This window comes from Ursus maritimus, unplaced genomic scaffold (genome assembly GCF_017311325.1).
Source record: "Ursus maritimus isolate PB19 unplaced genomic scaffold, ASM1731132v1 scaffold_1, whole genome shotgun sequence".
Classification (NCBI taxonomy): domain Eukaryota; kingdom Metazoa; phylum Chordata; class Mammalia; order Carnivora; family Ursidae; genus Ursus; species Ursus maritimus.
The window spans coordinates 38515001-38527891 of record NW_024423343.1 but is presented as its reverse complement, the minus strand read 5'-3'; the positions used below and the strand labels follow the sequence as shown (position 1 = coordinate 38527891).

General features: G+C 41.3%; 1 protein-coding gene across 1 annotated transcript in view; it reads left to right on the top strand.

Annotated features, from left to right (window-relative positions):
• Window positions 1-11930: 11930 nt before the first annotated feature.
• Window positions 11931-12891, top strand: part of SLC39A10 (solute carrier family 39 member 10) — a 66662-nt gene continuing 65701 nt past the window's right edge. Inside the window, exon 1 of the mRNA XM_008687286.2 lies at window positions 11931-12416. The gene's annotated coding sequence lies outside the window, so the exon portion shown is untranslated. The remainder of the gene's footprint in view (window positions 12417-12891) is intronic.

The following is a 12891-nucleotide window of genomic DNA, read 5'->3' as shown; positions in this document are numbered from 1 at the left end:
AAAACTCTAGATTTATAAAATCATTTACATACTACAATTTGCTCTGATTCCTTGAACATTATAGATACTAGGTAGTATATTTGTCTAATTTGCTTTTATTATAATGCTTTATTTTTTTGCTATTGTTATGGAATTTTAAAACACAAAACCAGAGAAAATAGTAAAATGACACCCGCATAACCATCATCCACTGTCAGCAGTTCACATATGAGCAGTCTTGCATCACCTATATACTCCCACTGGATTATTTCAAAGCAGTTCTTAGACATCTTATTGCATCCATAAATACATCAGTGTATATCTCTAAAAGATAAGGACTCTTTTTTCTTTTAAGCACAATACTGTTATCACACATTAAAAAATAATTCTTTACTATCAGATATTCAGTCAATATTAAAAACATCCTGATTATCTCATACTTCTTTTTACAATTGGATTCTTCAAATCAGGAACCAGACCGGCTTCCATAATGAAATACTGTATTTTCACTGTTAGCTGTAAATTCTAGATGAGAAGACTTGAAATGCTTCAAAAGATATTTTTTAAAGGATACTAATTAGGAACATAATTAAAAAGAGATTATTTTCTACGTGGTCATTATAGTTTTCCAATTTGATCTTTATTTCAATAGCAGAAATGCTGCCTGACCTGACACAGGCACTTGAGCCCTCTGAACCTAAAGTCACACACACAGATTTCCAAACTTTTAGGCTTTCTGACTTTGTCTTTCAACCTTTGGTCAGAATCCTAAGGGACATAATTACATATTGGATCTGGTTCTTAATTAACAGGAGCCATTCTCTAGGATCTAGTCTTTGATCTAGTCTTTGGATAGACCAGTTCCCCAGGGGCTTAATAGAGCAGAGGAAGTTGGAAATTCAGGTAATTCTCTTGATACGTGATTTCCATTTCTATATATACAGATGGAAAAGCAAAATTAGAACATAAAAGATGATACAGATGATTCATAACATTTGTCTTTGATGATATAGTAAAGGTGCAAATATTTCCCAAGTGTGGTTCGCATTTAATAAAAGGTTTATGAAAGAAAAATATCTCTGCTGGAGGGGTTGGTTGTTTTGCAATCAATATCAACCAAAAGGGTCAAGATACATTCCATTTACATTTGTAACATTGCTAATAAATCAGGTATCCTAACATGAAACTAAAGAACTGGGAAACATTATAGGAAGAGGCTCATGCTGGAACCATATTCAGTAGCTACTCTATTTCATGTAAATTCTAGAGTTCAAGTAGAGAGTAATAGTCACACAGGCATACACACAATTCATTGTAACGATATTTATAATGTTTGTTGTGGACTTTCTGCCCTTAGAGGATAAGGGGTTCATATTCTGGGTCTCCCAGGACATAGCCCACACACAAATTAGGACTGGAGAACATTGGCTTTGGTACACCCAATATCGAATCCTCGGTTTACCTGTGCCTCCAGAGAGTCAGGGAAGTGTAAGTAGAGGAGACTTGGTTGTGGACTTGTATAAAGCTGGCAGTGCCGTTCTGGTGATTCAGCCACTGCTATCTTTATAGCTTCAGAGAAACATTTTTGTTGGCAAAAACAATGTGGCCCTTCGTTTCTTAAAACAGGAGTTGAGAATTTAGCAAGTACATTTTCTTCTCTCTTTTCCTCTCTGAGACACACGCACACACAAGTGATAAATAGCTTAGTGGTTTAAGATCAAGGAGCTTGGACTGTGGGTTTGAACTTGAGCAGATATCCCCAGTTGGGCAAGTTACAGAACTTCTCTGCAGTTATTTGCTTCTCTGCAGTTATTTCAGTTATCAGTAAAATGGGTGTAATGAGAGTAAATAGGGTTGTTGTGAGAATTAAACAAGAAAATGTATGAGTGGACTTAGGAAAGTTCTGATGCCTAGTAAACATTCAGCAACTGTTCATTAGTAGTGGTAGTAACAGTATTAGGATACAGAAGTTACAAAATGCTGATAACCTTCCCCAAATCCCACCACTATTAACGCAGTTTACAAATTACTTCTATGTGTTTATTTCTCCAAACACAGCATCTCATTTTATGTTCTGTAGTGTTAAACCTGGTGTTCCACTTATTCAAAACAGTCATTCAAGGCACTATGTTGGGCCTTGAGTGGACCTTGTTGGTAACGATAGCTCCCATGGCCCTTTGGAGGAGTTTGGTTAGGGACAAAACACAATTAAAGACCCACAGAGAAAGGGGGAAACATTGGGGGGAAGAGGTTGGGGGACTTTAAAACTGATCAGAGCTATAAAGGAAGGAAATAGTATGTAATGAGAAGAGAGTCATTCTAAGTGCAGGAGAAGAGGGTTCTCAAGATAGAGGAGGTCTCTTGGAGAAAGTGAAACCTACAAAATGAGAAAGTGTCTGGTAATCTAGATTATCCTTTTTAGCTGCAGAGCACTCTGTCATATAAATACACCATGAAAATTCTTTTTTTTTTTCTTTAAGAAAAACAAATTCCTGGTCAGATGCTATGAACACTGGAAAATCAACAGTGATATTCTGTTGTAAGCAGTATATATACATTTAAAGATTTTATTTATTTGTCAGAGAAAGAGCGCAAGCAGAGGGAGCAGCAGGCAGAGGGAGAGTGAGAAGCAGACTCCCTGCTGAGCAGGAACCCGATATGGGGCTCAATCCCAGACCCTGGGGTCACGACCCCAGCTGAAGGCAGAGGCTTAACTGAATGAGCCAGCCAGGCAGCCTGTAAGCAGTATTTCATGAAATTCCGTTGTGGTCCATACTAACAACCTTTTGCTGGGTAATTGATGATAATGGTGGTAGGGACCTTACTGTTGCTTGGATTATACCTTATTAGATGTCAGGGACTTTGCAAAGCATTTTGCCTACATTATCTTATCTACCTGTATTAGTTCATTTAATCTTAAAAGCAACCCTGGAGTATTTCTGCTAAAATATGGCAGATGGAACATGCTTATTTTTTTCCTCAACTAAAAATGACAAAAATGAAGTAAAGAAATCACGAAGACACAGCTATAAAGACAGAGAAGATAATGGGCAAGTGTAATAAGCAGTTTAGAAGATAGAAAGGAAATGATGAACTATTTCCTTAGAGAATTTGGTCCTTGGGAATGGGAATAGGAGGAAGAAGGAAGCCTGTTGGGGCTCTAGCACCCCAGAAACACCTGACTTGTCAGCACTGGGCCGCTGTGAAAAAGGAGGTGAACGATATATCTGGAAATAAGAGGGTGTTTGAAAAATCTATGTAAGGAGCAGACTCCCTTATCTCCCAGATTATGAGTGTGTGTGTATTTAAGAGAGTTAAATCCTGGTCTTCCTTATTGAAAGTCAACAGCAGACACCTAAAACTGATGAAATAGCAGGATAAGCGTATTACTTTAAAGTGTGGACATAATTCCCTGGAGAAAAGCTAAAGTAATAGAAGCTTTTGTTCTGGGAGGTAGATCCTGGAGTTGGCAACACACTGCTGTTTCTAATCTATTTTGATTTTTTTTTATTGTGGTTAAATTTACGTAACAAAGTATATCATTTAAGGCATTTTTAAAGGTCTAACACTCAAGCAGAGAGGTTTTATTCACTTGTATTTATTAGTAAATGAAGCAGAGTCCATTAAAAACTTCCACTTTTTTCTTGTTAGATCTAAGATATTCTACAATAAAATCAGATGGATTTAAATCATTGTATTTGTTCTTGTTGTGGTAAAGTATACACGAAATTTACCATTTTAACCATTTTTAAGTGTACAATTTAGTTGCATTAAGTACATTCGCAGTGTTGTGTAGCCATCATCACTGTCCATTTCCAGAATTTTTCATCATCCCAAATCGGAACTGTACCCATTAAACATTAATTCCCCATTCTCTTCCCCTCTTCTCCCGCTCCCGCCCAGCGTGGTAACCACTTCTCTAGTACTTTCTTTCTCATTTAACGTGCCTGTTCTAGGTGTCTCAAATCAGTGGAATCATAAAATACTTGTTTTTGTGTCTGACTTATTTCACTTAGCATAATGTTTTCATGATTCTTTTGTATTGTAGCATGTAATTTTGATTTGAAATTTAAAGCTAATGTTAATGTATTGCTTTCATAAAAATAGAAAGTAAAACAAACAAAACCCTGCAAAATAGTGCTCAATTTTTAGGTATTGAACTCGAAGGTGAATGATAAGGTTTAAGAAGGGTCTTTCAAAGCCATGGCTAATAAGTTAACAGAGCCGGGGTTCCAGTTTGATTCTATCTCCTTGACGCTTGTCAAATCAACTTTTTTTTTTTTGATCCCGGATTACTTCACACATGGATTATTGCTGTAACAGCTTCCTAAGGTATTCGTTCTTTATTTCTGCTGTCACACGTAACTGCAACCTCGGCGGCTTAGAACAATGCAGATTTATTATTCTACAGTTCTTTGGGTCACAGGTCTGACATGGGTCTCACTGGGCCACACCCCTTCGGGAGGAACCCATTTCCTGGCCTTTTCCAGCTACTAGAGGCCACCCATGTTCCTCAGCTGGTGGCTTGCTTTCTCCTGCGACCTCGCTTCCACAGTCACGGCACCCTCAGACTTCCCTGTCTCTGTCTACCTTAGTGATGAAATTGAGCTTGCCCGGCTAATTGGGGATCATCTCCCCATCTCAAAGTCAGCTAACTAGCCACCGAATTCTACCCCAGTCTCGATTGTCCTTTGCCATGTAAGCTAACATTCATAGGTTCGAGAGATGAGAATGTGGGTATCATTTGCAGGGGGTGGTGGGAGGCATTATTCTGCCTACCCAACTAATCGTGTTACCTTCTTCCTTCTTGCCTGTGATCATGACGCTTGCTTAAAATCCTGCAGCAGCTCTTACTGCCTTCAGGGCAGCGTTCAGACTCTTCTGTATGGTACACAAAAGCCTGGCTTACTGGTCCTGTCTCATGTCTTCTAATCCCGTGTGTCAGAAACACACATCAACACCCTGGGTTTCAGTTCCCCAACTGAGAACCACACTTTTACTCATTTCGTCCCTCTGCTTGCTGTTGCTCTGCCCTCTGCCCTTTACTTGGCTCTGTCCTACTCATCCTTAAGTCAGACCTTGGATGTCACTTCCTTTCTGAAGGCATTTTTGCTTTGGTTGCCAGAGCAACCCATACCTATCTCCAGTATAGTACTTTTCATACTGTACTGAAGTTGCCTCCTTTATGATGTCCTTGACTGGCCTGTAAGCTACTGAAGGGCAAGAATCCTATTTTGTTCACCCTCATTTCCTAGCTACTTAAAAAGAGTAGCTTGCAACATAAAAGGGACACAAACTTTTGCTTGAAGATATTTCCAACCCTTCGTTAACACTTGTCTCTTTTTCCAAGGGAGACTTGCAGAGGGTAGAGATAAGTCTAAGGACTGGAGTGGAGTGAAAGTTTAATCCGCTAAGTGAATTTCACTTTAAATTTGCTGGGATATATTTGCCTGCACCTGACCGAGTCTTTATTGATGAGCATGTTAATAGCTCACTTTTACATGACTGATCAAATTTGTTAACATACACTTGATTCTGCTTAATTTTTAATATAACTTTACTGGTATAAATAAATACTTGAACAACTACATCAAATCACCATAAAGAGGGGAAAGCTTTCAACTAAATGTATAACCAGATTGGCTAATTAACTTTCTAATTTAAGAGACTGTGGAATAAACATCTCCCTTGGAATTGATTCAAGCTACTCAAGCTGAAAGATAAAGCAAAAAAGAACAAATGTTCACATTATAAGTATCTTGGAATTTTTTTATGCTGTTCTTTATTCCATTTAAAATTTCCATTGACCTGCAACGTTTACAGACTTAAAAGCCACCAATTTATGGTTCTACAGATTTTTTTTTTTAATTACCAGCCTTTGCAGAAAAATTAATGTAGATATCCTCACAAAAATTGGGATAGCCTTGATATAAGAGGGAATGTAATGCAAGGGTTAAGAGCATAGCCTCCAGAGCCAGACGGTTTGGACTGGGGTCCTGGGTTGGCCACATGCTATGTAACCACATCAGTTTTCTTCATCTGCAAAATGGGCATAATCATATTTACCTTGCAGGGCTGTACACGGATAAAATAAGTTATCATATTTAACTCATTTAAACTAATCGGTACATTTTAAACTATACATCTTCCTGTATTTAGGGTGGGAAGAAAGACTGTGAAACCTAATTGCCTAGAGAAAGCAACTGTCACTGTAATTGGAATGAAACCTGAGTTGATGAAATCATTGAAGGCTGTAGGTGAGATCATCCATGAGGAAGCAAGCCAAGCATAGTAGGTTCTTAATTATTGGCCACTGCCAGAATCATTCTTCAAAAAACATTGGGGAGTATCTAGAACTTCTCTAAAGATGTGAAATGGTAAGAAGAGGTGGTCTGTGGGATTCTGTGAAGAATGCAGAAATGGCTTATTCTAGTAAAAATAAAATACAGTTTGAGCTTACTTAGAAACAGCGCAAGAAAAATTTGGAAATCCCTAAAAGCTACTCTTGTTTTGACAATTCATTTACTGCCTTCCCTAATGTTTAGAATTTTGCTGCATTCTTGCTGTCAAATTTTTAATAAATAAAGGTAAGCAAGGTTTGTTAAGCTAAACCTAGTGTATCTTGATTTTTTAAAGATGTATTTGTTTTCATAAATGTCAGTTGTGAAATGGGTTTCATTATTAATTACCTTGGAATCTCTAGGCAAGATTTGAAATACGCTCTCATGTGATGACATTTTAAATTTTAAAAATGAGTTTATTAATTTTAACCAGTTAAACAAATGAACCTGCTTTAAAAAATATTTACATGGAGTGGCGCCTGGGTGGCTCTGTTAAGCATCTGACTTTGGCTTTAGGTCATGATCTCAAGGTCCTGGGATGGAACGTGTTGGGCTCCCATGCTCAGTGGGGAGCTTGCTTCTCCCTCTCCCCTCTCCTCTTGCCCCTCCCCAGCTAATGCACACATGCTTGCGCACTCTCTTGAAAATAAATAAAATCTTTAAGAAAAAATATTTACGTGGTAACTTATTGCTAATTGATTTCCATGTTGATAATTTTCCTTAAATTGAAGTGTAACCATCCACAGATCCTCTTAGAATTTGCAATATCCATGTGGATTATTCATGTTGCTTTTTTTATTCCTTTGGCTTAGTAGTTAAGGTTTGGAAAGTTGATTTTTTTCCTGTGCTTTCAGAGTTCTAAAAGACCCAAAATGGCTGCCTGTTGGCCCCCATGCTTGGTTCAAGTGACAGCTTACCAAACCTACTGGTTTTCTTCATCTTAGTATTGTGTGAGTGAACGAGGCTGGCTAGAAGCAAGATTGAGAAGTTGGCAATTTGTCTAGTTTCCCTTTTGTCCCTTTGTACCACATTACCCTTAGGAAACTAGAGCGTCATGTTTCCTCCCCTCTTAAAACTTCCTCTTCAGAAAAGGCATGAAAAATACACTCTCGCAGCAGTATAAATAAGCAATAAAATAGTGGTAACTTCCCTTAGGGTCAAAGTCCCTTTGGTTTCAGGTCCCAGGAATAAAGTTCTAAATGTGGAATTCCAGAGACTGGTGAGTACAATAGACTAGGACTGGGGCAAAACTTCATGTGAGCAAATGTGTGGTCTGCCTGTTATCCTGGCTCTGCTGTGAGCTGCTTTCTTTCATTCATTCTTCTGAGTGGGTACTCTGATTTCTCCTAGGCTGGGTCTCATTCCTGTTTTCGAAAGGACTTGCCATGGTAAATCAGAAACTTGAAGCCTCTCCATTGTTGTCCTTCTTCCTGTCTAATGTTAAAAGTCCTTTTGTCTGTATTGCAGTGAACCACAACTGAGGGATCTGCCTGGTGTCATGTTAGCATCATCTAGGCAAATGATACAAAAGTGAACTTTTCTGCGGGGGGCAGGGAGTCGTTTGCACGTTTTGTTTCATTTCTCCAATCTATTTTCGTTTGTGCAAATAGCCTGAGACTCATTTTATTGCATAAGCCTACCAACTCAAAATGGTCTCACCTGACAGGCACATCGGTCATATTTGTCTCTCACCAGGGTGGGATGGGTTGCTCTCTCCCTGCCTTAGTGTACCCTCCTCAAAGTGATGGGCTCTGTAGAAGAGGATGGTCTTGTCAGTGACATCGTCCTGCTCATTAGAAAGGGTTACAAGGGCAGCCTCACTGCTCTGATGAGAGCCTCCATGCAAACTTTCACAGTCTGTTTATCTTAAAATTAGGAATGGCAAGACTTTAGATGAGATAGCAGAGCCATAATTTCTCAAGGGATCAGGAAAAGACTGTCCCCCAGATCCCACTTCCCATTCTGACCATGGGCTTGACATGGTAGATGTCACACAGTGCTATGGGGCATAAAGGACAGAAATGGGTTGTGCCTTTTGCATTTCTCTGGCTTCAGATCTGGAGTGCGGGGGCCGGGAGGGGGGCTCAATCTCCTGGCTGAAATATGTAGCCTCCAAAAGTGAGTAGACAGTTGTTAATTTTGAGGCCTACGTTTATATATTCTGTTTTCAATTCGTTAACACCTTTTCCTGGTACTTTGTACCCCTCCACCTCAGGGATGTATATCCATATTATTTAGTCTGTCTTGTTCTCTTTCCTCTAGGCATGACTTTGTCTGAACGAGACTTTTTTGATCATGTAAAAATCAGAGTTTATTTATTTATTTTTTTTTTTAAATATTTTATTTATTTGAGATAGAGAGAGGGAGGGAGCACGGGGCGGGGGCAGAGGGAGAGGGAGAAGCAGACTCCCCACTGGGCAGGGAGCCTGACTTGGGACTTGATCCCAGGACCCTGGGTTCTCAACCTGAGCCAAAGGCAGATGCTTAGCCGACTGAGTCACCCAGATGCCCCTAAAAATCAGAGTTTAAGCTGAACATGAAAATAAGGAGCTTTCTTCATCTTTAGTTATTACTAATCTTAATTCATGGAAAGAACAATTGTTTGAAAGGTCTGATGTGTTTGAATCAGTAATGTTCTTTAGAAATTTAATTAAAAGTTCTTAACTTTGTTGTGGATGGTGACAATTTTCTCCTCTACTAGAGGGAAACCAAGTTGACGACACAGACTTTCTTTAGTCACAACTGAAGATTGAGGTAGGAAGTATGGTTATTTTCTGTATTTATTGCAGCTGGTTCTTCTCTAATCCTCTGAGGAGCAAAAAAGGCCATCAGATTTATTTATTTTTTAATTAAAAAAATACTTTATTTATTTGACAGAGAGGGTGAGAAAGCACAAGCAGTGGGAGCAGCAGAGGGAGAGGGAGAAGCAGGCACCCCGCTGAGCAGGGAGCAGGTAGCCACTTAACCAACTGAGCCACCCAGGCACCCCAGGCCATCAGATTTATTATATCATGCCTGGCAAAGGTGGATTGGTCATGCTTAAAATTTTAGGTATGTGAAATAAAACTGTGACCGAAGCAGTGTGAATAAACAAAACGAATGAAAGGTAAACCATTTACAAATAATTCGATACTCTCTCTTTCCTCCCCGCCCAAGCTTTTGCAAATCATCTATACTGTTTTTATAGTTCAGGTGAGCTTCTTTATGAATCAGATGGGGTGGATAGAAAAAAAACGACTAACCCTTTTAGAAAGTTCTATGATTCTGGGCACCTGGGTGGCTCAGTTGGTTAAGTATCCGACTCTTAGATTTTGGCTCAGGTCATAATGTCAGGTTCATGAGATCAGGGCCTGAGTCAGGCTCTGCCTGGGTGTGGAGCCTGCTCGGGATTCTCTCTCTCTCTCCCCCCTCCCCCCTTTTCTCTCACACACAACGCTCTTTCTCGCTCTCTCTTTCTTAAATAAATAAAATGTTTTGTAAAAAAAGTTCTATGACTCTAACATATTAGAAATTCCTTACTCTGACACATTCCTTATATAAAGGAAATGGGCAAAAATAAACCATACGTTACAGTGGTATTTTTGCGGCACTCTCCATTGTTTAACTCAGCAGGTGATTTTGAGTAAGCCTTCAAGTCATTTGCTGAGATTCCTTTTCCCAGTAGGAAAGTAATATACTAGTTTGCAGCTCATTTACCATATGTAGTAATTTTACTCTAAGCCTTGCCCTAATCAGAGTGCATATACTTGATCATATGGGAAATGTTTGCTTAAGTTTATAGAAGTGGGAGGAGACATGGTCTGTTTTCAAGTAGGTTTACTCTGTAGTTTTATGCAAGGATGATATTTAAAATATGAAACAATTGGTAAAGCAAGGGCACCGACCAATTAGAATGAAAGTTTTTGATAACAGGTGGGTCCTGCAGGTTTCCCCCTCTTAGCCAGGCATTAATCCCTTAGTTCCTGAAATGAGGGAGGTCTGGAGAATCCTGAGAGAAAGGTCTGGTACAGGGGTGGGGTCTTGAGGAATTCGACTTAGAACTGCAGCTGTTGACCAACCTGATGGAAGTGTTTGACTATGTGATTAACCAGTTCAGCTGTACTTGTGTGAGCCAGCTGAACATTAATTTGCCTTATAAAGTGAAAGAGCATTACGGGTACCCTAAGATAAAGGAATGCAAGTATTGTATCTTATTGATATTTAGAAGAAAGATATTACGTATATGGTAAAGGTACTGATAATAATGTGGTCAATAAAATAATTATGAGCCTTAAAATATAAGGGTAATTTGGAGGCTTTTAATGCTTTGTACCTAGAAGATGTACCATATTGATTTTATGAAACCTAAGGACTTTAGTTCTGCTTTTATGAAATCTAAGGACTTTAGAATAAATTTAGACCAGTTCCCTTAATTTACGCATGAATCTTAGGACCATGGTCATAGTCTCCCACAGTTAGCGATTATGGTGAGACTTGAAGCGATGATCAGATTTGATCTCTTCTGTATACCTCAGGAGTTCTGCCTAATAACAGCTGTGGAAACTCGCAGTAGTGGGGGGGGGGGTGTCAATGGACTGACTTTCCCAGACAAGAAGGGGTGTGAGAAGCTTAGTATCTTGACAGTCTGTAGGCATTTATTAAGCACCTAAAAGATGTTCTTTGTAGAGATACAAAACAAAAACAGAATCTTGCTTCACAGAGATAAATATGCTGAACAGTAGGATATGTAGCCATACTGGATTTGGATCCCAATTCTCCTCCCTATCTGTTCTGTGATCTTAAGTTACTTAACTCCCTGTGCCTCAGTTTCCTGGGGTGGGATAATATCTACTAAACTGTGTTATGAGCATGAAATTAATATATATGTAAAGCACTTAGGAAGTACCTGACACATAGTAAACCTTCCTGTTACTATTGATCATGGTTTTATGCACTCTGCTAGACATCAATAAGGCACCCCCAGAACTCACTCTATTAAATAGATTCTGGCTGCATGCAGAAACAGGCACACCAGACAGAATACAGATAAGCCTCACCATGGGTATTAAATAACTGCAGGAAGCAAAGTAATGGAGCAAAGGGAAAGTGTCCAGAGCCACCTTTTCAGAAAGTACGCGTTATGAATTGCTTAAGAAAAGGGGAGGAGACAGTTCAGATGGCAGGTATGGTGTGAGCAAAGGAATGGGAACAAGAATGAGCGCGAGGTAGCCAGGAGTCCATAGAATTGCTTGGCTGGATCAGGAGTTTTGCCGTTGGGTGTTAAGAAATAATGGGTGAATTAGGCAGTAGGAGGTGGTGGAAAACCTTGGAAAGTTGCCAGAGTCTCAAGAATTACCATAAGTACACGACATGCTCTCTGAACTCAACTTTTTCTTTTAGGCTTGGAAGGCCCACAGGAAGTGCGCTTGAGAATAAATTGTGGGGTGGGGAGAAAACTATGCAAAAGAGCTTGTACTTAGCACTAAGTATTAGTTCCTTTTTGCCCTAAGAGACTGAGACGTTATTTTAACAAAGGGGAGGGGTTGTTAGTGTAGATGTTTAACTCCAGTACAGATAAACATCTCTGTGTATCAATCTGAAACCTTATGGCTAAAGCGTTTGCGCTTACAGCTTACATTACTCATCCGCCTCCCCAGGGCTGCAGCAACCGACATGCAAAACCAGGAGAAAAGGCGAGCGGTAAATGGCGCTCCACGCATGCGTTAGAAGCCGCCCCAACTCCCCCGCAGCGTCCTTTCTTGGAACAAAACTACCGCGGAGCCACGGAGTTCCGCAATTTGCGTAGACTCGAATTTCCTACTGCTCGGTCTGTCCGTATGGAATCTGAGAGTGATGCAGTTCGCTTCCGCAAATTGCGTTATCTGAAGTGAATGGCTGGGTGGTGCGTGTACGCCCAGAGCGTAGCACCCATAGGCGGACGGGGTGCGGCTGCGCAGGGACCTGAGTGGGCCTTGTACGCCGGTAGCGTAGCGTGGTGTCTGACGCGCGGGCCTCCGCGACGCACTTAGCGCAGCCGGCTTTGGTGAATACACGGTTTGGTGCAGCCGGGGTTTGGTACCGAGCGGAGAGGAGATGCACACGGCACTCGAGTGTGAGGTAACTATAAAACCCCGATTTGTTTACATTCCCTCCCCCAGAACCGGCCCCATGCGCGCCGGAGACTGCGAGTCCCGGGACGGCGGGGGGGTAGAAAGGGAGACAAGAATCGGGGAGTCCGGGCTGGGTCCCTCGGGGATCCGGGCGCTGCAGTCAGCGGCGGCGGCGGCGAGCCGGAGCGGAGCGCGCGGTGGGCTGCGCGTGGGGCGCCGCGACTCCTCGTGTGCGCTCTGGGCTGCCGCGGGGTTGGCGGCCGGGCAGCCTTCTTTCCGCGTGCGGGATCCCGCGCTCGACCCAGCCTCCTGTCGAGGCTGGGCACCCGCGCGGAGAGTGGGGGAGTGACTGCTGGGCGGGCGGCGGCGGTTAGGGGGCTGCGTGCGGGCGGCCTGGGGGCCGAGAGTGGCGTCGCCAGAGGAGGCGGGGAGCCTGTGGCCGGAGGGTGGGAGGATCCGCAGTCAGGCCTTGGAGGGACTTG